Below are 23,256 nucleotides of genomic sequence, written 5' to 3' on the forward strand. Positions count from 1 at the left end.
TCGGCTGCTACTGGTGTTGCTAGTTGTGACTGCTGATGACAGATGCCGTAGCAATCAATTCATGGAGTGACTTGTATGTTTTGCGATACTCTGTCTCTGACAAGCAAGCAGAGGTGACATAGGCGCGAACACAGGAAGCTTGCAGCCCCTCGCTGCCTGCAGACACCGAACAGCCACACTAGGAGGGCGGCCTAAGTCGTAGGCGAAATGTGCTCATTCGCTTGTGTGCGACGTCAAGCTCTAAATAAGGCTGTCACTAGCGTGAGCGTTGCGTGAGCGTCGTGTAAAGTCGGAAAAGTCGTCTGCGTGGGTGAGTGCCATGTTTGGGGAGCGTTTCGTAGTTTGCGCAGTGCAATGGAGACGCGGAAAGTTGTTGTGGCCCAGTCTTTTGCAGTTGGACGACAAGAGTGGTACACAGTAGTAAAGTGCGAGGCAGTGAGTTGGCATGAACAGTCGAGTGCACAATGGGTCTTCAGATGTGCTTGTTACCTCAGGTGCTGTGTGATTGTCGACATGGAGTGAAAACGGAGCAACTTGTGACTGTCCCTTCAATTTAAGACGTTAAAAACGGACGGAATTTGCAGTCGTAATACCAGAGCATCGAAACTACTTGGAACTCTTGCGTATGTGAACGTGTCCGCGCCTTTGTACTCTGGTCCCTTCACCCCTGCAAACCAACCAACCATCGTGTCCGTGCACATAAGAGTAGCAAAGAACGGAGAACAGCGCAGCTTGGTTGTGCTTGGGGGCGTAGCTCAGTTGGTAGAGCGTTCGCTTTGCATGTGAAAGGTCCCGGGTTCAAGCCCCGGCGCCTCCATGTTTTGTGGTCAGTGCGTGGTAAGTGTTGGTCGCGGCGAGCCTAAAGGCACGCAAGATGTTGCAAAGCCAGCGTCACAGACTCGTATACTGACGTAAGGAGAGCAAGACGTAAATGTGAGGACCGGCTGTTGTCGAGGTGTCATCGAGTGCAAATCTGCCTTAGGTATAACGGCCTAACCTCAATGAAGTCTAGAGAGTGGACAACACGTTCGTCTACCTCAGAGCGTTGGCCGAACGCTATTTTCGACGTCGTGCGTGCCACTTTGATTTTGGCCAACTACGATTCGATACAGAATGCAGGAAACCTGAAAGACACCCTCACGGACACATTGAGAGTAGTGTTTGTCAGCGGAATAATGGGAGTGCAAGGGTCTGTGTCATTGATATGGCTGTATGTAGGGCGGTTCGTCAGCAGGGGGCGTAGCTCAGATGGTAGAGCGCTCGCTTAGCATGCGAGAGGTACTGGGATCGATACCCAGCGCCTCCAGAATTTTTAACACCCCAACATGCGCACACTGCCATGCAAGTGGAATAATTCACAGCCAGAAAATGTGTCAAGGCAGATACGAGCCAACGATTAGCAGCCACAATTGGCAAGCGTGCTGTAATGCGCACGAAGCACCCTCCTCCCACCACTACACATAATTTAGAAACAGTACAAGTGTTCCCATAAGATTCTCAAACCTATGTCGCAAAGATCAGCCTTGCGCCGAATTCACAAAAATCCCACTGCACATTCCAATTCTTGACGTGCAGTCGGCTGCTACTGGTGTTGCTAGTTGTGACTGCTGATGACAGATGCCGTAGCAATCAATTCATGGAGTGACTTGTATGTTTTGCGATACTCTGTCTCTGACAAGCAAGCAGAGGTGACATAGGCGCGAACACAGGAAGCTTGCAGCCCCTCGCTGCCTGCAGACACCGAACAGCCACACTAGGAGGGCGGCCTAAGTCGTAGGCGAAATGTGCTCATTCGCTTGTGTGCGACGTCAAGCTCTAAATAAGGCTGTCACTAGCGTGAGCGTTGCGTGAGCGTCGTGTAAAGTCGGAAAAGTCGTCTGCGTGGGTGAGTGCCATGTTTGGGGAGCGTTTCGTAGTTTGCGCAGTGCAATGGAGACGCGGAAAGTTGTTGTGGCCCAGTCTTTTGCAGTTGGACGACAAGAGTGGTACACAGTAGTAAAGTGCGAGGCAGTGAGTTGGCATGAACAGTCGAGTGCACAATGGGTCTTCAGATGTGCTTGTTACCTCAGGTGCTGTGTGATTGTCGACATGGAGTGAAAACGGAGCAACTTGTGACTGTCCCTTCAATTTAAGACGTTAAAAACGGACGGAATTTGCAGTCGTAATACCAGAGCATCGAAACTACTTGGAACTCTTGCGTATGTGAACGTGTCCGCGCCTTTGTACTCTGGTCCCTTCACCCCTGCAAACCAACCAACCATCGTGTCCGTGCACATAAGAGTAGCAAAGAACGGAGAACAGCGCAGCTTGGTTGTGCTTGGGGGCGTAGCTCAGTTGGTAGAGCGTTCGCTTTGCATGTGAAAGGTCCCGGGTTCAAGCCCCGGCGCCTCCATGTTTTGTGGTCAGTGCGTGGTAAGTGTTGGTCGCGGCGAGCCTAAAGGCACGCAAGATGTTGCAAAGCCAGCGTCACAGACTCGTATACTGACGTAAGGAGAGCAAGACGTAAATGTGAGGACCGGCTGTTGTCGAGGTGTCATCGAGTGCAAATCTGCCTTAGGTATAACGGCCTAACCTCAATGAAGTCTAGAGAGTGGACAACACGTTCGTCTACCTCAGAGCGTTGGCCGAACGCTATTTTCGACGTCGTGCGTGCCACTTTGATTTTGGCCAACTACGATTCGATACAGAATGCAGGAAACCTGAAAGACACCCTCACGGACACATTGAGAGTAGTGTTTGTCAGCGGAATAATGGGAGTGCAAGGGTCTGTGTCATTGATATGGCTGTATGTAGCGCGGTTCGTCAGCAGGGGGCGTAGCTCAGATGGTAGAGCGCTCGCTTAGCATGCGAGAGGTACTGGGATCGATACCCAGCGCCTCCAGAATTTTTAACACCCCAACATGCGCACACTGCCATGCAAGTGGAATAATTCACAGCCAGAAAATGTGTCAAGGCAGATACGAGCCAACGATTAGCAGCCACAATTGGCAAGCGTGCTGTAATGCGCACGAAGCACCCTCCTCCCACCACTACACATAATTTAGAAACAGTACAAGTGTTCCCATAAGATTCTCAAACCTATGTCGCAAAGATCAGCCTTGCGCCGAATTCACAAAAATCCCACTGCACATTCCAATTCTTGACGTGCAGTCGGCTGCTACTGGTGTTGCTAGTTGTGACTGCTGATGACAGATGCCGTAGCAATCAATTCATGGAGTGACTTGTATGTTTTGCGATACTCTGTCTCTGACAAGCAAGCAGAGGTGACATAGGCGCGAACACAGGAAGCTTGCAGCCCCTCGCTGCCTGCAGACACCGAACAGCCACACTAGGAGGGCGGCCTAAGTCGTAGGCGAAATGTGCTCATTCGCTTGTGTGCGACGTCAAGCTCTAAATAAGGCTGTCACTAGCGTGAGCGTTGCGTGAGCGTCGTGTAAAGTCGGAAAAGTCGTCTGCGTGGGTGAGTGCCATGTTTGGGGAGCGTTTCGTAGTTTGCGCAGTGCAATGGAGACGCGGAAAGTTGTTGTGGCCCAGTCTTTTGCAGTTGGACGACAAGAGTGGTACACAGTAGTAAAGTGCGAGGCAGTGAGTTGGCATGAACAGTCGAGTGCACAATGGGTCTTCAGATGTGCTTGTTACCTCAGGTGCTGTGTGATTGTCGACATGGAGTGAAAACGGAGCAACTTGTGACTGTCCCTTCAATTTAAGACGTTAAAAACGGACGGAATTTGCAGTCGTAATACCAGAGCATCGAAACTACTTGGAACTCTTGCGTATGTGAACGTGTCCGCGCCTTTGTACTCTGGTCCCTTCACCCCTGCAAACCAACCAACCATCGTGTCCGTGCACATAAGAGTAGCAAAGAACGGAGAACAGCGCAGCTTGGTTGTGCTTGGGGGCGTAGCTCAGTTGGTAGAGCGTTCGCTTTGCATGTGAAAGGTCCCGGGTTCAAGCCCCGGCGCCTCCATGTTTTGTGGTCAGTGCGTGGTAAGTGTTGGTCGCGGCGAGCCTAAAGGCACGCAAGATGTTGCAAAGCCAGCGTCACAGACTCGTATACTGACGTAAGGAGAGCAAGACGTAAATGTGAGGACCGGCTGTTGTCGAGGTGTCATCGAGTGCAAATCTGCCTTAGGTATAACGGCCTAACCTCAATGAAGTCTAGAGAGTGGACAACACGTTCGTCTACCTCAGAGCGTTGGCCGAACGCTATTTTCGACGTCGTGCGTGCCACTTTGATTTTGGCCAACTACGATTCGATACAGAATGCAGGAAACCTGAAAGACACCCTCACGGACACATTGAGAGTAGTGTTTGTCAGCGGAATAATGGGAGTGCAAGGGTCTGTGTCATTGATATGGCTGTATGTAGCGCGGTTCGTCAGCAGGGGGCGTAGCTCAGATGGTAGAGCGCTCGCTTAGCATGCGAGAGGTACTGGGATCGATACCCAGCGCCTCCAGAATTTTTAACACCCCAACATGCGCACACTGCCATGCAAGTGGAATAATTCACAGCCAGAAAATGTGTCAAGGCAGATACGAGCCAACGATTAGCAGCCACAATTGGCAAGCGTGCTGTAATGCGCACGAAGCACCCTCCTCCCACCACTACACATAATTTAGAAACAGTACAAGTGTTCCCATAAGATTCTCAAACCTATGTCGCAAAGATCAGCCTTGCGCCGAATTCACAAAAATCCCACTGCACATTCCAATTCTTGACGTGCAGTCGGCTGCTACTGGTGTTGCTAGTTGTGACTGCTGATGACAGATGCCGTAGCAATCAATTCATGGAGTGACTTGTATGTTTTGCGATACTCTGTCTCTGACAAGCAAGCAGAGGTGACATAGGCGCGAACACAGGAAGCTTGCAGCCCCTCGCTGCCTGCAGACACCGAACAGCCACACTAGGAGGGCGGCCTAAGTCGTAGGCGAAATGTGCTCATTCGCTTGTGTGCGACGTCAAGCTCTAAATAAGGCTGTCACTAGCGTGAGCGTTGCGTGAGCGTCGTGTAAAGTCGGAAAAGTCGTCTGCGTGGGTGAGTGCCATGTTTGGGGAGCGTTTCGTAGTTTGCGCAGTGCAATGGAGACGCGGAAAGTTGTTGTGGCCCAGTCTTTTGCAGTTGGACGACAAGAGTGGTACACAGTAGTAAAGTGCGAGGCAGTGAGTTGGCATGAACAGTCGAGTGCACAATGGGTCTTCAGATGTGCTTGTTACCTCAGGTGCTGCGTGATTGTCGACATGGAGTGAAAACGGAGCAACTTGTGACTGTCCCTTCAATTTAAGACGTTAAAAACGGACGGAATTTGCAGTCGTAATACCAGAGCATCGAAACTACTTGGAACTCTTGCGTATGTGAACGTGTCCGCGCCTTTGTACTCTGGTCCCTTCACCCCTGCAAACCAACCAACCATCGTGTCCGTGCACATAAGAGTAGCAAAGAACGGAGAACAGCGCAGCTTGGTTGTGCTTGGGGGCGTAGCTCAGTTGGTAGAGCGTTCGCTTTGCATGTGAAAGGTCCCGGGTTCAAGCCCCGGCGCCTCCATGTTTTGTGGTCAGTGCGTGGTAAGTGTTGGTCGCGGCGAGCCTAAAGGCACGCAAGATGTTGCAAAGCCAGCGTCACAGACTCGTATACTGACGTAAGGAGAGCAAGACGTAAATGTGAGGACCGGCTGTTGTCGAGGTGTCATCGAGTGCAAATCTGCCTTAGGTATAACGGCCTAACCTCAATGAAGTCTAGAGAGTGGACAACACGTTCGTCTACCTCAGAGCGTTGGCCGAACGCTATTTTCGACGTCGTGCGTGCCACTTTGATTTTGGCCAACTACGATTCGATACAGAATGCAGGAAACCTGAAAGACACCCTCACGGACACATTGAGAGTAGTGTTTGTCAGCGGAATAATGGGAGTGCAAGGGTCTGTGTCATTGATATGGCTGTATGTAGGGCGGTTCGTCAGCAGGGGGCGTAGCTCAGATGGTAGAGCGCTCGCTTAGCATGCGAGAGGTACTGGGATCGATACCCAGCGCCTCCAGAATTTTTAACACCCCAACATGCGCACACTGCCATGCAAGTGGAATAATTCACAGCCAGAAAATGTGTCAAGGCAGATACGAGCCAACGATTAGCAGCCACAATTGGCAAGCGTGCTGTAATGCGCACGAAGCACCCTCCTCCCACCACTACACATAATTTAGAAACAGTACAAGTGTTCCCATAAGATTCTCAAAGCTATGTCGCAAAGATCAGCCTTGCGCCGAATTCACAAAAATCCCACTGCACATTCCAATTCTTGACGTGCAGTCGGCTGCTACTGGTGTTGCTAGTTGTGACTGCTGATGACAGATGCCGTAGCAATCAATTCATGGAGTGACTTGTATGTTTTGCGATACTCTGTCTCTGACAAGCAAGCAGAGGTGACATAGGCGCGAACACAGGAAGCTTGCAGCCCCTCGCTGCCTGCAGACACCGAACAGCCACACTAGGAGGGCGGCCTAAGTCGTAGGCGAAATGTGCTCATTCGCTTGTGTGCGACGTCAAGCTCTAAATAAGGCTGTCACTAGCGTGAGCGTTGCGTGAGCGTCGTGTAAAGTCGGAAAAGTCGTCTGCGTGGGTGAGTGCCATGTTTGGGGAGCGTTTCGTAGTTTGCGCAGTGCAATGGAGACGCGGAAAGTTGTTGTGGCCCAGTCTTTTGCAGTTGGACGACAAGAGTGGTACACAGTAGTAAAGTGCGAGGCAGTGAGTTGGCATGAACAGTCGAGTGCACAATGGGTCTTCAGATGTGCTTGTTACCTCAGGTGCTGCGTGATTGTCGACATGGAGTGAAAACGGAGCAACTTGTGACTGTCCCTTCAATTTAAGACGTTAAAAACGGACGGAATTTGCAGTCGTAATACCAGAGCATCGAAACTACTTGGAACTCTTGCGTATGTGAACGTGTCCGCGCCTTTGTACTCTGGTCCCTTCACCCCTGCAAACCAACCAACCATCGTGTCCGTGCACATAAGAGTAGCAAAGAACGGAGAACAGCGCAGCTTGGTTGTGCTTGGGGGCGTAGCTCAGTTGGTAGAGCGTTCGCTTTGCATGTGAAAGGTCCCGGGTTCAAGCCCCGGCGCCTCCATGTTTTGTGGTCAGTGCGTGGTAAGTGTTGGTCGCGGCGAGCCTAAAGGCACGCAAGATGTTGCAAAGCCAGCGTCACAGACTCGTATACTGACGTAAGGAGAGCAAGACGTAAATGTGAGGACCGGCTGTTGTCGAGGTGTCATCGAGTGCAAATCTGCCTTAGGTATAACGGCCTAACCTCAATGAAGTCTAGAGAGTGGACAACACGTTCGTCTACCTCAGAGCGTTGGCCGAACGCTATTTTCGACGTCGTGCGTGCCACTTTGATTTTGGCCAACTACGATTCGATACAGAATGCAGGAAACCTGAAAGACACCCTCACGGACACATTGAGAGTAGTGTTTGTCAGCGGAATAATGGGAGTGCAAGGGTCTGTGTCATTGATATGGCTGTATGTAGCGCGGTTCGTCAGCAGGGGGCGTAGCTCAGATGGTAGAGCGCTCGCTTAGCATGCGAGAGGTACTGGGATCGATACCCAGCGCCTCCAGAATTTTTAACACCCCAACATGCGCACACTGCCATGCAAGTGGAATAATTCACAGCCAGAAAATGTGTCAAGGCAGATACGAGCCAACGATTAGCAGCCACAATTGGCAAGCGTGCTGTAATGCGCACGAAGCACCCTCCTCCCACCACTACACATAATTTAGAAACAGTACAAGTGTTCCCATAAGATTCTCAAACCTATGTCGCAAAGATCAGCCTTGCGCCGAATTCACAAAAATCCCACTGCACATTCCAATTCTTGACGTGCAGTCGGCTGCTACTGGTGTTGCTAGTTGTGACTGCTGATGACAGATGCCGTAGCAATCAATTCATGGAGTGACTTGTATGTTTTGCGATACTCTGTCTCTGACAAGCAAGCAGAGGTGACATAGGCGCGAACACAGGAAGCTTGCAGCCCCTCGCTGCCTGCAGACACCGAACAGCCACACTAGGAGGGCGGCCTAAGTCGTAGGCGAAATGTGCTCATTCGCTTGTGTGCGACGTCAAGCTCTAAATAAGGCTGTCACTAGCGTGAGCGTTGCGTGAGCGTCGTGTAAAGTCGGAAAAGTCGTCTGCGTGGGTGAGTGCCATGTTTGGGGAGCGTTTCGTAGTTTGCGCAGTGCAATGGAGACGCGGAAAGTTGTTGTGGCCCAGTCTTTTGCAGTTGGACGACAAGAGTGGTACACAGTAGTAAAGTGCGAGGCAGTGAGTTGGCATGAACAGTCGAGTGCACAATGGGTCTTCAGATGTGCTTGTTACCTCAGGTGCTGTGTGATTGTCGACATGGAGTGAAAACGGAGCAACTTGTGACTGTCCCTTCAATTTAAGACGTTAAAAACGGACGGAATTTGCAGTCGTAATACCAGAGCATCGAAACTACTTGGAACTCTTGCGTATGTGAACGTGTCCGCGCCTTTGTACTCTGGTCCCTTCACCCCTGCAAACCAACCAACCATCGTGTCCGTGCACATAAGAGTAGCAAAGAACGGAGAACAGCGCAGCTTGGTTGTGCTTGGGGGCGTAGCTCAGTTGGTAGAGCGTTCGCTTTGCATGTGAAAGGTCCCGGGTTCAAGCCCCGGCGCCTCCATGTTTTGTGGTCAGTGCGTGGTAAGTGTTGGTCGCGGCGAGCCTAAAGGCACGCAAGATGTTGCAAAGCCAGCGTCACAGACTCGTATACTGACGTAAGGAGAGCAAGACGTAAATGTGAGGACCGGCTGTTGTCGAGGTGTCATCGAGTGCAAATCTGCCTTAGGTATAACGGCCTAACCTCAATGAAGTCTAGAGAGTGGACAACACGTTCGTCTACCTCAGAGCGTTGGCCGAACGCTATTTTCGACGTCGTGCGTGCCACTTTGATTTTGGCCAACTACGATTCGATACAGAATGCAGGAAACCTGAAAGACACCCTCACGGACACATTGAGAGTAGTGTTTGTCAGCGGAATAATGGGAGTGCAAGGGTCTGTGTCATTGATATGGCTGTATGTAGGGCGGTTCGTCAGCAGGGGGCGTAGCTCAGATGGTAGAGCGCTCGCTTAGCATGCGAGAGGTACTGGGATCGATACCCAGCGCCTCCAGAATTTTTAACACCCCAACATGCGCACACTGCCATGCAAGTGGAATAATTCACAGCCAGAAAATGTGTCAAGGCAGATACGAGCCAACGATTAGCAGCCACAATTGGCAAGCGTGCTGTAATGCGCACGAAGCACCCTCCTCCCACCACTACACATAATTTAGAAACAGTACAAGTGTTCCCATAAGATTCTCAAACCTATGTCGCAAAGATCAGCCTTGCGCCGAATTCACAAAAATCCCACTGCACATTCCAATTCTTGACGTGCAGTCGGCTGCTACTGGTGTTGCTAGTTGTGACTGCTGATGACAGATGCCGTAGCAATCAATTCATGGAGTGACTTGTATGTTTTGCGATACTCTGTCTCTGACAAGCAAGCAGAGGTGACATAGGCGCGAACACAGGAAGCTTGCAGCCCCTCGCTGCCTGCAGACACCGAACAGCCACACTAGGAGGGCGGCCTAAGTCGTAGGCGAAATGTGCTCATTCGCTTGTGTGCGACGTCAAGCTCTAAATAAGGCTGTCACTAGCGTGAGCGTTGCGTGAGCGTCGTGTAAAGTCGGAAAAGTCGTCTGCGTGGGTGAGTGCCATGTTTGGGGAGCGTTTCGTAGTTTGCGCAGTGCAATGGAGACGCGGAAAGTTGTTGTGGCCCAGTCTTTTGCAGTTGGACGACAAGAGTGGTACACAGTAGTAAAGTGCGAGGCAGTGAGTTGGCATGAACAGTCGAGTGCACAATGGGTCTTCAGATGTGCTTGTTACCTCAGGTGCTGTGTGATTGTCGACATGGAGTGAAAACGGAGCAACTTGTGACTGTCCCTTCAATTTAAGACGTTAAAAACGGACGGAATTTGCAGTCGTAATACCAGAGCATCGAAACTACTTGGAACTCTTGCGTATGTGAACGTGTCCGCGCCTTTGTACTCTGGTCCCTTCACCCCTGCAAACCAACCAACCATCGTGTCCGTGCACATAAGAGTAGCAAAGAACGGAGAACAGCGCAGCTTGGTTGTGCTTGGGGGCGTAGCTCAGTTGGTAGAGCGTTCGCTTTGCATGTGAAAGGTCCCGGGTTCAAGCCCCGGCGCCTCCATGTTTTGTGGTCAGTGCGTGGTAAGTGTTGGTCGCGGCGAGCCTAAAGGCACGCAAGATGTTGCAAAGCCAGCGTCACAGACTCGTATACTGACGTAAGGAGAGCAAGACGTAAATGTGAGGACCGGCTGTTGTCGAGGTGTCATCGAGTGCAAATCTGCCTTAGGTATAACGGCCTAACCTCAATGAAGTCTAGAGAGTGGACAACACGTTCGTCTACCTCAGAGCGTTGGCCGAACGCTATTTTCGACGTCGTGCGTGCCACTTTGATTTTGGCCAACTACGATTCGATACAGAATGCAGGAAACCTGAAAGACACCCTCACGGACACATTGAGAGTAGTGTTTGTCAGCGGAATAATGGGAGTGCAAGGGTCTGTGTCATTGATATGGCTGTATGTAGGGCGGTTCGTCAGCAGGGGGCGTAGCTCAGATGGTAGAGCGCTCGCTTAGCATGCGAGAGGTACTGGGATCGATACCCAGCGCCTCCAGAATTTTTAACACCCCAACATGCGCACACTGCCATGCAAGTGGAATAATTCACAGCCAGAAAATGTGTCAAGGCAGATACGAGCCAACGATTAGCAGCCACAATTGGCAAGCGTGCTGTAATGCGCACGAAGCACCCTCCTCCCACCACTACACATAATTTAGAAACAGTACAAGTGTTCCCATAAGATTCTCAAACCTATGTCGCAAAGATCAGCCTTGCGCCGAATTCACAAAAATCCCACTGCACATTCCAATTCTTGACGTGCAGTCGGCTGCTACTGGTGTTGCTAGTTGTGACTGCTGATGACAGATGCCGTAGCAATCAATTCATGGAGTGACTTGTATGTTTTGCGATACTCTGTCTCTGACAAGCAAGCAGAGGTGACATAGGCGCGAACACAGGAAGCTTGCAGCCCCTCGCTGCCTGCAGACACCGAACAGCCACACTAGGAGGGCGGCCTAAGTCGTAGGCGAAATGTGCTCATTCGCTTGTGTGCGACGTCAAGCTCTAAATAAGGCTGTCACTAGCGTGAGCGTTGCGTGAGCGTCGTGTAAAGTCGGAAAAGTCGTCTGCGTGGGTGAGTGCCATGTTTGGGGAGCGTTTCGTAGTTTGCGCAGTGCAATGGAGACGCGGAAAGTTGTTGTGGCCCAGTCTTTTGCAGTTGGACGACAAGAGTGGTACACAGTAGTAAAGTGCGAGGCAGTGAGTTGGCATGAACAGTCGAGTGCACAATGGGTCTTCAGATGTGCTTGTTACCTCAGGTGCTGTGTGATTGTCGACATGGAGTGAAAACGGAGCAACTTGTGACTGTCCCTTCAATTTAAGACGTTAAAAACGGACGGAATTTGCAGTCGTAATACCAGAGCATCGAAACTACTTGGAACTCTTGCGTATGTGAACGTGTCCGCGCCTTTGTACTCTGGTCCCTTCACCCCTGCAAACCAACCAACCATCGTGTCCGTGCACATAAGAGTAGCAAAGAACGGAGAACAGCGCAGCTTGGTTGTGCTTGGGGGCGTAGCTCAGTTGGTAGAGCGTTCGCTTTGCATGTGAAAGGTCCCGGGTTCAAGCCCCGGCGCCTCCATGTTTTGTGGTCAGTGCGTGGTAAGTGTTGGTCGCGGCGAGCCTAAAGGCACGCAAGATGTTGCAAAGCCAGCGTCACAGACTCGTATACTGACGTAAGGAGAGCAAGACGTAAATGTGAGGACCGGCTGTTGTCGAGGTGTCATCGAGTGCAAATCTGCCTTAGGTATAACGGCCTAACCTCAATGAAGTCTAGAGAGTGGACAACACGTTCGTCTACCTCAGAGCGTTGGCCGAACGCTATTTTCGACGTCGTGCGTGCCACTTTGATTTTGGCCAACTACGATTCGATACAGAATGCAGGAAACCTGAAAGACACCCTCACGGACACATTGAGAGTAGTGTTTGTCAGCGGAATAATGGGAGTGCAAGGGTCTGTGTCATTGATATGGCTGTATGTAGGGCGGTTCGTCAGCAGGGGGCGTAGCTCAGATGGTAGAGCGCTCGCTTAGCATGCGAGAGGTACTGGGATCGATACCCAGCGCCTCCAGAATTTTTAACACCCCAACATGCGCACACTGCCATGCAAGTGGAATAATTCACAGCCAGAAAATGTGTCAAGGCAGATACGAGCCAACGATTAGCAGCCACAATTGGCAAGCGTGCTGTAATGCGCACGAAGCACCCTCCTCCCACCACTACACATAATTTAGAAACAGTACAAGTGTTCCCATAAGATTCTCAAACCTATGTCGCAAAGATCAGCCTTGCGCCGAATTCACAAAAATCCCACTGCACATTCCAATTCTTGACGTGCAGTCGGCTGCTACTGGTGTTGCTAGTTGTGACTGCTGATGACAGATGCCGTAGCAATCAATTCATGGAGTGACTTGTATGTTTTGCGATACTCTGTCTCTGACAAGCAAGCAGAGGTGACATAGGCGCGAACACAGGAAGCTTGCAGCCCCTCGCTGCCTGCAGACACCGAACAGCCACACTAGGAGGGCGGCCTAAGTCGTAGGCGAAATGTGCTCATTCGCTTGTGTGCGACGTCAAGCTCTAAATAAGGCTGTCACTAGCGTGAGCGTTGCGTGAGCGTCGTGTAAAGTCGGAAAAGTCGTCTGCGTGGGTGAGTGCCATGTTTGGGGAGCGTTTCGTAGTTTGCGCAGTGCAATGGAGACGCGGAAAGTTGTTGTGGCCCAGTCTTTTGCAGTTGGACGACAAGAGTGGTACACAGTAGTAAAGTGCGAGGCAGTGAGTTGGCATGAACAGTCGAGTGCACAATGGGTCTTCAGATGTGCTTGTTACCTCAGGTGCTGTGTGATTGTCGACATGGAGTGAAAACGGAGCAACTTGTGACTGTCCCTTCAATTTAAGACGTTAAAAACGGACGGAATTTGCAGTCGTAATACCAGAGCATCGAAACTACTTGGAACTCTTGCGTATGTGAACGTGTCCGCGCCTTTGTACTCTGGTCCCTTCACCCCTGCAAACCAACCAACCATCGTGTCCGTGCACATAAGAGTAGCAAAGAACGGAGAACAGCGCAGCTTGGTTGTGCTTGGGGGCGTAGCTCAGTTGGTAGAGCGTTCGCTTTGCATGTGAAAGGTCCCGGGTTCAAGCCCCGGCGCCTCCATGTTTTGTGGTCAGTGCGTGGTAAGTGTTGGTCGCGGCGAGCCTAAAGGCACGCAAGATGTTGCAAAGCCAGCGTCACAGACTCGTATACTGACGTAAGGAGAGCAAGACGTAAATGTGAGGACCGGCTGTTGTCGAGGTGTCATCGAGTGCAAATCTGCCTTAGGTATAACGGCCTAACCTCAATGAAGTCTAGAGAGTGGACAACACGTTCGTCTACCTCAGAGCGTTGGCCGAACGCTATTTTCGACGTCGTGCGTGCCACTTTGATTTTGGCCAACTACGATTCGATACAGAATGCAGGAAACCTGAAAGACACCCTCACGGACACATTGAGAGTAGTGTTTGTCAGCGGAATAATGGGAGTGCAAGGGTCTGTGTCATTGATATGGCTGTATGTAGGGCGGTTCGTCAGCAGGGGGCGTAGCTCAGATGGTAGAGCGCTCGCTTAGCATGCGAGAGGTACTGGGATCGATACCCAGCGCCTCCAGAATTTTTAACACCCCAACATGCGCACACTGCCATGCAAGTGGAATAATTCACAGCCAGAAAATGTGTCAAGGCAGATACGAGCCAACGATTAGCAGCCACAATTGGCAAGCGTGCTGTAATGCGCACGAAGCACCCTCCTCCCACCACTACACATAATTTAGAAACAGTACAAGTGTTCCCATAAGATTCTCAAACCTATGTCGCAAAGATCAGCCTTGCGCCGAATTCACAAAAATCCCACTGCACATTCCAATTCTTGACGTGCAGTCGGCTGCTACTGGTGTTGCTAGTTGTGACTGCTGATGACAGATGCCGTAGCAATCAATTCATGGAGTGACTTGTATGTTTTGCGATACTCTGTCTCTGACAAGCAAGCAGAGGTGACATAGGCGCGAACACAGGAAGCTTGCAGCCCCTCGCTGCCTGCAGACACCGAACAGCCACACTAGGAGGGCGGCCTAAGTCGTAGGCGAAATGTGCTCATTCGCTTGTGTGCGACGTCAAGCTCTAAATAAGGCTGTCACTAGCGTGAGCGTTGCGTGAGCGTCGTGTAAAGTCGGAAAAGTCGTCTGCGTGGGTGAGTGCCATGTTTGGGGAGCGTTTCGTAGTTTGCGCAGTGCAATGGAGACGCGGAAAGTTGTTGTGGCCCAGTCTTTTGCAGTTGGACGACAAGAGTGGTACACAGTAGTAAAGTGCGAGGCAGTGAGTTGGCATGAACAGTCGAGTGCACAATGGGTCTTCAGATGTGCTTGTTACCTCAGGTGCTGTGTGATTGTCGACATGGAGTGAAAACGGAGCAACTTGTGACTGTCCCTTCAATTTAAGACGTTAAAAACGGACGGAATTTGCAGTCGTAATACCAGAGCATCGAAACTACTTGGAACTCTTGCGTATGTGAACGTGTCCGCGCCTTTGTACTCTGGTCCCTTCACCCCTGCAAACCAACCAACCATCGTGTCCGTGCACATAAGAGTAGCAAAGAACGGAGAACAGCGCAGCTTGGTTGTGCTTGGGGGCGTAGCTCAGTTGGTAGAGCGTTCGCTTTGCATGTGAAAGGTCCCGGGTTCAAGCCCCGGCGCCTCCATGTTTTGTGGTCAGTGCGTGGTAAGTGTTGGTCGCGGCGAGCCTAAAGGCACGCAAGATGTTGCAAAGCCAGCGTCACAGACTCGTATACTGACGTAAGGAGAGCAAGACGTAAATGTGAGGACCGGCTGTTGTCGAGGTGTCATCGAGTGCAAATCTGCCTTAGGTATAACGGCCTAACCTCAATGAAGTCTAGAGAGTGGACAACACGTTCGTCTACCTCAGAGCGTTGGCCGAACGCTATTTTCGACGTCGTGCGTGCCACTTTGATTTTGGCCAACTACGATTCGATACAGAATGCAGGAAACCTGAAAGACACCCTCACGGACACATTGAGAGTAGTGTTTGTCAGCGGAATAATGGGAGTGCAAGGGTCTGTGTCATTGATATGGCTGTATGTAGGGCGGTTCGTCAGCAGGGGGCGTAGCTCAGATGGTAGAGCGCTCGCTTAGCATGCGAGAGGTACTGGGATCGATACCCAGCGCCTCCAGAATTTTTAACACCCCAACATGCGCACACTGCCATGCAAGTGGAATAATTCACAGCCAGAAAATGTGTCAAGGCAGATACGAGCCAACGATTAGCAGCCACAATTGGCAAGCGTGCTGTAATGCGCACGAAGCACCCTCCTCCCACCACTACACATAATTTAGAAACAGTACAAGTGTTCCCATAAGATTCTCAAACCTATGTCGCAAAGATCAGCCTTGCGCCGAATTCACAAAAATCCCACTGCACATTCCAATTCTTGACGTGCAGTCGGCTGCTACTGGTGTTGCTAGTTGTGACTGCTGATGACAGATGCCGTAGCAATCAATTCATGGAGTGACTTGTATGTTTTGCGATACTCTGTCTCTGACAAGCAAGCAGAGGTGACATAGGCGCGAACACAGGAAGCTTGCAGCCCCTCGCTGCCTGCAGACACCGAACAGCCACACTAGGAGGGCGGCCTAAGTCGTAGGCGAAATGTGCTCATTCGCTTGTGTGCGACGTCAAGCTCTAAATAAGGCTGTCACTAGCGTGAGCGTTGCGTGAGCGTCGTGTAAAGTCGGAAAAGTCGTCTGCGTGGGTGAGTGCCATGTTTGGGGAGCGTTTCGTAGTTTGCGCAGTGCAATGGAGACGCGGAAAGTTGTTGTGGCCCAGTCTTTTGCAGTTGGACGACAAGAGTGGTACACAGTAGTAAAGTGCGAGGCAGTGAGTTGGCATGAACAGTCGAGTGCACAATGGGTCTTCAGATGTGCTTGTTACCTCAGGTGCTGTGTGATTGTCGACATGGAGTGAAAACGGAGCAACTTGTGACTGTCCCTTCAATTTAAGACGTTAAAAACGGACGGAATTTGCAGTCGTAATACCAGAGCATCGAAACTACTTGGAACTCTTGCGTATGTGAACGTGTCCGCGCCTTTGTACTCTGGTCCCTTCACCCCTGCAAACCAACCAACCATCGTGTCCGTGCACATAAGAGTAGCAAAGAACGGAGAACAGCGCAGCTTGGTTGTGCTTGGGGGCGTAGCTCAGTTGGTAGAGCGTTCGCTTTGCATGTGAAAGGTCCCGGGTTCAAGCCCCGGCGCCTCCATGTTTTGTGGTCAGTGCGTGGTAAGTGTTGGTCGCGGCGAGCCTAAAGGCACGCAAGATGTTGCAAAGCCAGCGTCACAGACTCGTATACTGACGTAAGGAGAGCAAGACGTAAATGTGAGGACCGGCTGTTGTCGAGGTGTCATCGAGTGCAAATCTGCCTTAGGTATAACGGCCTAACCTCAATGAAGTCTAGAGAGTGGACAACACGTTCGTCTACCTCAGAGCGTTGGCCGAACGCTATTTTCGACGTCGTGCGTGCCACTTTGATTTTGGCCAACTACGATTCGATACAGAATGCAGGAAACCTGAAAGACACCCTCACGGACACATTGAGAGTAGTGTTTGTCAGCGGAATAATGGGAGTGCAAGGGTCTGTGTCATTGATATGGCTGTATGTAGGGCGGTTCGTCAGCAGGGGGCGTAGCTCAGATGGTAGAGCGCTCGCTTAGCATGCGAGAGGTACTGGGATCGATACCCAGCGCCTCCAGAATTTTTAACACCCCAACATGCGCACACTGCCATGCAAGTGGAATAATTCACAGCCAGAAAATGTGTCAAGGCAGATACGAGCCAACGATTAGCAGCCACAATTGGCAAGCGTGCTGTAATGCGCACGAAGCACCCTCCTCCCACCACTACACATAATTTAGAAACAGTACAAGTGTTCCCATAAGATTCTCAAACCTATGTCGCAAAGATCAGCCTTGCGCCGAATTCACAAAAATCCCACTGCACATTCCAATTCTTGACGTGCAGTCGGCTGCTACTGGTGTTGCTAGTTGTGACTGCTGATGACAGATGCCGTAGCAATCAATTCATGGAGTGACTTGTATGTTTTGCGATACTCTGTCTCTGACAAGCAAGCAGAGGTGACATAGGCGCGAACACAGGAAGCTTGCAGCCCCTCGCTGCCTGCAGACACCGAACAGCCACACTAGGAGGGCGGCCTAAGTCGTAGGCGAAATGTGCTCATTCGCTTGTGTGCGACGTCAAGCTCTAAATAAGGCTGTCACTAGCGTGAGCGTTGCGTGAGCGTCGTGTAAAGTCGGAAAAGTCGTCTGCGTGGGTGAGTGCCATGTTTGGGGAGCGTTTCGTAGTTTGCGCAGTGCAATGGAGACGCGGAAAGTTGTTGTGGCCCAGTCTTTTGCAGTTGGACGACAAGAGTGGTACACAGTAGTAAAGTGCGAGGCAGTGAGTTGGCATGAACAGTCGAGTGCACAATGGGTCTTCAGATGTGCTTGTTACCTCAGGTGCTGTGTGATTGTCGACATGGAGTGAAAACGGAGCAACTTGTGACTGTCCCTTCAATTTAAGACGTTAAAAACGGACGGAATTTGCAGTCGTAATACCAGAGCATCGAAACTACTTGGAACTCTTGCGTATGTGAACGTGTCCGCGCCTTTGTACTCTGGTCCCTTCACCCCTGCAAACCAACCAACCATCGTGTCCGTGCACATAAGAGTAGCAAAGAACGGAGAACAGCGCAGCTTGGTTGTGCTTGGGGGCGTAGCTCAGTTGGTAGAGCGTTCGCTTTGCATGTGAAAGGTCCCGGGTTCAAGCCCCGGCGCCTCCATGTTTTGTGGTCAGTGCGTGGTAAGTGTTGGTCGCGGCGAGCCTAAAGGCACGCAAGATGTTGCAAAGCCAGCGTCACAGACTCGTATACTGACGTAAGGAGAGCAAGACGTAAATGTGAGGACCGGCTGTTGTCGAGGTGTCATCGAGTGCAAATCTGCCTTAGGTATAACGGCCTAACCTCAATGAAGTCTAGAGAGTGGACAACACGTTCGTCTACCTCAGAGCGTTGGCCGAACGCTATTTTCGACGTCGTGCGTGCCACTTTGATTTTGGCCAACTACGATTCGATACAGAATGCAGGAAACCTGAAAGACACCCTCACGGACACATTGAGAGTAGTGTTTGTCAGCGGAATAATGGGAGTGCAAGGGTCTGTGTCATTGATATGGCTGTATGTAGGGCGGTTCGTCAGCAGGGGGCGTAGCTCAGATGGTAGAGCGCTCGCTTAGCATGCGAGAGGTACTGGGATCGATACCCAGCGCCTCCAGAATTTTTAACACCCCAACATGCGCACACTGCCATGCAAGTGGAATAATTCACAGCCAGAAAATGTGTCAAGGCAGATACGAGCCAACGATTAGCAGCCACAATTGGCAAGCGTGCTGTAATGCGCACGAAGCACCCTCCTCCCACCACTACACATAATTTAGAAACAGTACAAGTGTTCCCATAAGATTCTCAAACCTATGTCGCAAAGATCAGCCTTGCGCCGAATTCACAAAAATCCCACTGCACATTCCAATTCTTGACGTGCAGTCGGCTGCTACTGGTGTTGCTAGTTGTGACTGCTGATGACAGATGCCGTAGCAATCAATTCATGGAGTGACTTGTATGTTTTGCGATACTCTGTCTCTGACAAGCAAGCAGAGGTGACATAGGCGCGAACACAGGAAGCTTGCAGCCCCTCGCTGCCTGCAGACACCGAACAGCCACACTAGGAGGGCGGCCTAAGTCGTAGGCGAAATGTGCTCATTCGCTTGTGTGCGACGTCAAGCTCTAAATAAGGCTGTCACTAGCGTGAGCGTTGCGTGAGCGTCGTGTAAAGTCGGAAAAGTCGTCTGCGTGGGTGAGTGCCATGTTTGGGGAGCGTTTCGTAGTTTGCGCAGTGCAATGGAGACGCGGAAAGTTGTTGTGGCCCAGTCTTTTGCAGTTGGACGACAAGAGTGGTACACAGTAGTAAAGTGCGAGGCAGTGAGTTGGCATGAACAGTCGAGTGCACAATGGGTCTTCAGATGTGCTTGTTACCTCAGGTGCTGTGTGATTGTCGACATGGAGTGAAAACGGAGCAACTTGTGACTGTCCCTTCAATTTAAGACGTTAAAAACGGACGGAATTTGCAGTCGTAATACCAGAGCATCGAAACTACTTGGAACTCTTGCGTATGTGAACGTGTCCGCGCCTTTGTACTCTGGTCCCTTCACCCCTGCAAACCAACCAACCATCGTGTCCGTGCACATAAGAGTAGCAAAGAACGGAGAACAGCGCAGCTTGGTTGTGCTTGGGGGCGTAGCTCAGTTGGTAGAGCGTTCGCTTTGCATGTGAAAGGTCCCGGGTTCAAGCCCCGGCGCCTCCATGTTTTGTGGTCAGTGCGTGGTAAGTGTTGGTCGCGGCGAGCCTAAAGGCACGCAAGATGTTGCAAAGCCAGCGTCACAGACTCGTATACTGACGTAAGGAGAGCAAGACGTAAATGTGAGGACCGGCTGTTGTCGAGGTGTCATCGAGTGCAAATCTGCCTTAGGTATAACGGCCTAACCTCAATGAAGTCTAGAGAGTGGACAACACGTTCGTCTACCTCAGAGCGTTGGCCGAACGCTATTTTCGACGTCGTGCGTGCCACTTTGATTTTGGCCAACTACGATTCGATACAGAATGCAGGAAACCTGAAAGACACCCTCACGGACACATTGAGAGTAGTGTTTGTCAGCGGAATAATGGGAGTGCAAGGGTCTGTGTCATTGATATGGCTGTATGTAGCGCGGTTCGTCAGCAGGGGGCGTAGCTCAGATGGTAGAGCGCTCGCTTAGCATGCGAGAGGTACTGGGATCGATACCCAGCGCCTCCAGAATTTTTAACACCCCAACATGCGCACACTGCCATGCAAGTGGAATAATTCACAGCCAGAAAATGTGTCAAGGCAGATACGAGCCAACGATTAGCAGCCACAATTGGCAAGCGTGCTGTAATGCGCACGAAGCACCCTCCTCCCACCACTACACATAATTTAGAAACAGTACAAGTGTTCCCATAAGATTCTCAAACCTATGTCGCAAAGATCAGCCTTGCGCCGAATTCACAAAAATCCCACTGCACATTCCAATTCTTGACGTGCAGTCGGCTGCTACTGGTGTTGCTAGTTGTGACTGCTGATGACAGATGCCGTAGCAATCAATTCATGGAGTGACTTGTATGTTTTGCGATACTCTGTCTCTGACAAGCAAGCAGAGGTGACATAGGCGCGAACACAGGAAGCTTGCAGCCCCTCGCTGCCTGCAGACACCGAACAGCCACACTAGGAGGGCGGCCTAAGTCGTAGGCGAAATGTGCTCATTCGCTTGTGTGCGACGTAAAGCTCTAAATAAGGCTGTCACTAGCGTGAGCGTTGCGTGAGCGTCGTGTAAAGTCGGAAAAGTCGTCTGCGTGGGTGAGTGCCATGTTTGGGGAGCGTTTCGTAGTTTGCGCAGTGCAATGGAGACGCGGAAAGTTGTTGTGGCCCAGTCTTTTGCAGTTGGACGACAAGAGTGGTACACAGTAGTAAAGTGCGAGGCAGTGAGTTGGCATGAACAGTCGAGTGCACAATGGGTCTTCAGATGTGCTTGTTACCTCAGGTGCTGTGTGATTGTCGACATGGAGTGAAAACGGAGCAACTTGTGACTGTCCCTTCAATTTAAGACGTTAAAAACGGACGGAATTTGCAGTCGTAATACCAGAGCATCGAAACTACTTGGAACTCTTGCGTATGTGAACGTGTCCGCGCCTTTGTACTCTGGTCCCTTCACCCCTGCAAACCAACCAACCATCGTGTCCGTGCACATAAGAGTAGCAAAGAACGGAGAACAGCGCAGCTTGGTTGTGCTTGGGGGCGTAGCTCAGTTGGTAGAGCGTTCGCTTTGCATGTGAAAGGTCCCGGGTTCAAGCCCCGGCGCCTCCATGTTTTGTGGTCAGTGCGTGGTAAGTGTTGGTCGCGGCGAGCCTAAAGGCACGCAAGATGTTGCAAAGCCAGCGTCACAGACTCGTATACTGACGTAAGGAGAGCAAGACGTAAATGTGAGGACCGGCTGTTGTCGAGGTGTCATCGAGTGCAAATCTGCCTTAGGTATAACGGCCTAACCTCAATGAAGTCTAGAGAGTGGACAACACGTTCGTCTACCTCAGAGCGTTGGCCGAACGCTATTTTCGACGTCGTGCGTGCCACTTTGATTTTGGCCAACTACGATTCGATACAGAATGCAGGAAACCTGAAAGACACCCTCACGGACACATTGAGAGTAGTGTTTGTCAGCGGAATAATGGGAGTGCAAGGGTCTGTGTCATTGATATGGCTGTATGTAGGGCGGTTCGTCAGCAGGGGGCGTAGCTCAGATGGTAGAGCGCTCGCTTAGCATGCGAGAGGTACTGGGATCGATACCCAGCGCCTCCAGAATTTTTAACACCCCAACATGCGCACACTGCCATGCAAGTGGAATAATTCACAGCCAGAAAATGTGTCAAGGCAGATACGAGCCAACGATTAGCAGCCACAATTGGCAAGCGTGCTGTAATGCGCACGAAGCACCCTCCTCCCACCACTACACATAATTTAGAAACAGTACAAGTGTTCCCATAAGATTCTCAAACCTATGTCGCAAAGATCAGCCTTGCGCCGAATTCACAAAAATCCCACTGCACATTCCAATTCTTGACGTGCAGTCGGCTGCTACTGGTGTTGCTAGTTGTGACTGCTGATGACAGATGCCGTAGCAATCAATTCATGGAGTGACTTGTATGTTTTGCGATACTCTGTCTCTGACAAGCAAGCAGAGGTGACATAGGCGCGAACACAGGAAGCTTGCAGCCCCTCGCTGCCTGCAGACACCGAACAGCCACACTAGGAGGGCGGCCTAAGTCGTAGGCGAAATGTGCTCATTCGCTTGTGTGCGACGTCAAGCTCTAAATAAGGCTGTCACTAGCGTGAGCGTTGCGTGAGCGTCGTGTAAAGTCGGAAAAGTCGTCTGCGTGGGTGAGTGCCATGTTTGGGGAGCGTTTCGTAGTTTGCGCAGTGCAATGGAGACGCGGAAAGTTGTTGTGGCCCAGTCTTTTGCAGTTGGACGACAAGAGTGGTACACAGTAGTAAAGTGCGAGGCAGTGAGTTGGCATGAACAGTCGAGTGCACAATGGGTCTTCAGATGTGCTTGTTACCTCAGGTGCTGTGTGATTGTCGACATGGAGTGAAAACGGAGCAACTTGTGACTGTCCCTTCAATTTAAGACGTTAAAAACGGACGGAATTTGCAGTCGTAATACCAGAGCATCGAAACTACTTGGAACTCTTGCGTATGTGAACGTGTCCGCGCCTTTGTACTCTGGTCCCTTCACCCCTGCAAACCAACCAACCATCGTGTCCGTGCACATAAGAGTAGCAAAGAACGGAGAACAGCGCAGCTTGGTTGTGCTTGGGGGCGTAGCTCAGTTGGTAGAGCGTTCGCTTTGCATGTGAAAGGTCCCGGGTTCAAGCCCCGGCGCCTCCATGTTTTGTGGTCAGTGCGTGGTAAGTGTTGGTCGCGGCGAGCCTAAAGGCACGCAAGATGTTGCAAAGCCAGCGTCACAGACTCGTATACTGACGTAAGGAGAGCAAGACGTAAATGTGAGGACCGGCTGTTGTCGAGGTGTCATCGAGTGCAAATCTGCCTTAGGTATAACGGCCTAACCTCAATGAAGTCTAGAGAGTGGACAACACGTTCGTCTACCTCAGAGCGTTGGCCGAACGCTATTTTCGACGTCGTGCGTGCCACTTTGATTTTGGCCAACTACGATTCGATACAGAATGCAGGAAACCTGAAAGACACCCTCACGGACACATTGAGAGTAGTGTTTGTCAGCGGAATAATGGGAGTGCAAGGGTCTGTGTCATTGATAT

General features: G+C 51.1%; 29 non-coding genes across 29 annotated transcripts; all 29 read left to right on the top strand.

Annotated features, from left to right (window-relative positions):
* The first annotated feature begins 744 nt into the window (after nt 1-744).
* On the top strand, nt 745-817 carry Trnaa-ugc. The gene has a single exon. It is a non-coding gene; the product is annotated as a tRNA-Ala (tRNA).
* Nucleotides 818-1,233: 416 nt separating this feature from the next.
* Trnaa-agc lies at nt 1,234-1,306 on the top strand. Its single transcript has one exon. It is a non-coding gene; the product is annotated as a tRNA-Ala (tRNA).
* A 1,013-nt stretch (nt 1,307-2,319) lies between these two features.
* Trnaa-ugc lies at nt 2,320-2,392 on the top strand. Its single transcript has one exon. It is a non-coding gene; the product is annotated as a tRNA-Ala (tRNA).
* Nucleotides 2,393-2,808: 416 nt separating this feature from the next.
* Nucleotides 2,809-2,881, top strand: Trnaa-agc. Its single transcript has one exon. It is a non-coding gene; the product is annotated as a tRNA-Ala (tRNA).
* Nucleotides 2,882-3,894: 1,013 nt separating this feature from the next.
* Trnaa-ugc lies at nt 3,895-3,967 on the top strand. Its single transcript has one exon. It is a non-coding gene; the product is annotated as a tRNA-Ala (tRNA).
* A 416-nt stretch (nt 3,968-4,383) lies between these two features.
* Trnaa-agc lies at nt 4,384-4,456 on the top strand. Its single transcript has one exon. It is a non-coding gene; the product is annotated as a tRNA-Ala (tRNA).
* A 1,013-nt stretch (nt 4,457-5,469) lies between these two features.
* Trnaa-ugc lies at nt 5,470-5,542 on the top strand. The gene has a single exon. It is a non-coding gene; the product is annotated as a tRNA-Ala (tRNA).
* A 416-nt stretch (nt 5,543-5,958) lies between these two features.
* Trnaa-agc lies at nt 5,959-6,031 on the top strand. The gene has a single exon. It is a non-coding gene; the product is annotated as a tRNA-Ala (tRNA).
* Nucleotides 6,032-7,044: 1,013 nt separating this feature from the next.
* Trnaa-ugc lies at nt 7,045-7,117 on the top strand. Its single transcript has one exon. It is a non-coding gene; the product is annotated as a tRNA-Ala (tRNA).
* A 416-nt stretch (nt 7,118-7,533) lies between these two features.
* Trnaa-agc lies at nt 7,534-7,606 on the top strand. Its single transcript has one exon. It is a non-coding gene; the product is annotated as a tRNA-Ala (tRNA).
* A 1,013-nt stretch (nt 7,607-8,619) lies between these two features.
* Nucleotides 8,620-8,692, top strand: Trnaa-ugc. Its single transcript has one exon. It is a non-coding gene; the product is annotated as a tRNA-Ala (tRNA).
* A 416-nt stretch (nt 8,693-9,108) lies between these two features.
* Nucleotides 9,109-9,181, top strand: Trnaa-agc. Its single transcript has one exon. It is a non-coding gene; the product is annotated as a tRNA-Ala (tRNA).
* A 1,013-nt stretch (nt 9,182-10,194) lies between these two features.
* On the top strand, nt 10,195-10,267 carry Trnaa-ugc. The gene has a single exon. It is a non-coding gene; the product is annotated as a tRNA-Ala (tRNA).
* A 416-nt stretch (nt 10,268-10,683) lies between these two features.
* Nucleotides 10,684-10,756, top strand: Trnaa-agc. Its single transcript has one exon. It is a non-coding gene; the product is annotated as a tRNA-Ala (tRNA).
* A 1,013-nt stretch (nt 10,757-11,769) lies between these two features.
* Nucleotides 11,770-11,842, top strand: Trnaa-ugc. The gene has a single exon. It is a non-coding gene; the product is annotated as a tRNA-Ala (tRNA).
* A 416-nt stretch (nt 11,843-12,258) lies between these two features.
* Nucleotides 12,259-12,331, top strand: Trnaa-agc. Its single transcript has one exon. It is a non-coding gene; the product is annotated as a tRNA-Ala (tRNA).
* A 1,013-nt stretch (nt 12,332-13,344) lies between these two features.
* On the top strand, nt 13,345-13,417 carry Trnaa-ugc. Its single transcript has one exon. It is a non-coding gene; the product is annotated as a tRNA-Ala (tRNA).
* A 416-nt stretch (nt 13,418-13,833) lies between these two features.
* On the top strand, nt 13,834-13,906 carry Trnaa-agc. Its single transcript has one exon. It is a non-coding gene; the product is annotated as a tRNA-Ala (tRNA).
* A 1,013-nt stretch (nt 13,907-14,919) lies between these two features.
* Nucleotides 14,920-14,992, top strand: Trnaa-ugc. The gene has a single exon. It is a non-coding gene; the product is annotated as a tRNA-Ala (tRNA).
* Nucleotides 14,993-15,408: 416 nt separating this feature from the next.
* Nucleotides 15,409-15,481, top strand: Trnaa-agc. The gene has a single exon. It is a non-coding gene; the product is annotated as a tRNA-Ala (tRNA).
* A 1,013-nt stretch (nt 15,482-16,494) lies between these two features.
* Trnaa-ugc lies at nt 16,495-16,567 on the top strand. Its single transcript has one exon. It is a non-coding gene; the product is annotated as a tRNA-Ala (tRNA).
* A 416-nt stretch (nt 16,568-16,983) lies between these two features.
* Trnaa-agc lies at nt 16,984-17,056 on the top strand. The gene has a single exon. It is a non-coding gene; the product is annotated as a tRNA-Ala (tRNA).
* Nucleotides 17,057-18,069: 1,013 nt separating this feature from the next.
* Nucleotides 18,070-18,142, top strand: Trnaa-ugc. The gene has a single exon. It is a non-coding gene; the product is annotated as a tRNA-Ala (tRNA).
* A 416-nt stretch (nt 18,143-18,558) lies between these two features.
* Nucleotides 18,559-18,631, top strand: Trnaa-agc. The gene has a single exon. It is a non-coding gene; the product is annotated as a tRNA-Ala (tRNA).
* Nucleotides 18,632-19,644: 1,013 nt separating this feature from the next.
* Trnaa-ugc lies at nt 19,645-19,717 on the top strand. The gene has a single exon. It is a non-coding gene; the product is annotated as a tRNA-Ala (tRNA).
* Nucleotides 19,718-20,133: 416 nt separating this feature from the next.
* Nucleotides 20,134-20,206, top strand: Trnaa-agc. The gene has a single exon. It is a non-coding gene; the product is annotated as a tRNA-Ala (tRNA).
* Nucleotides 20,207-21,219: 1,013 nt separating this feature from the next.
* Nucleotides 21,220-21,292, top strand: Trnaa-ugc. Its single transcript has one exon. It is a non-coding gene; the product is annotated as a tRNA-Ala (tRNA).
* Nucleotides 21,293-21,708: 416 nt separating this feature from the next.
* On the top strand, nt 21,709-21,781 carry Trnaa-agc. The gene has a single exon. It is a non-coding gene; the product is annotated as a tRNA-Ala (tRNA).
* A 1,013-nt stretch (nt 21,782-22,794) lies between these two features.
* Nucleotides 22,795-22,867, top strand: Trnaa-ugc. Its single transcript has one exon. It is a non-coding gene; the product is annotated as a tRNA-Ala (tRNA).
* The last annotated feature ends 389 nt before the right edge of the window (nt 22,868-23,256 follow it).

This window comes from Schistocerca piceifrons, unplaced genomic scaffold, assembly GCF_021461385.2.
Source record: "Schistocerca piceifrons isolate TAMUIC-IGC-003096 unplaced genomic scaffold, iqSchPice1.1 HiC_scaffold_1190, whole genome shotgun sequence".
Taxonomy (NCBI): Eukaryota; Metazoa; Arthropoda; class Insecta; order Orthoptera; family Acrididae; genus Schistocerca; species Schistocerca piceifrons.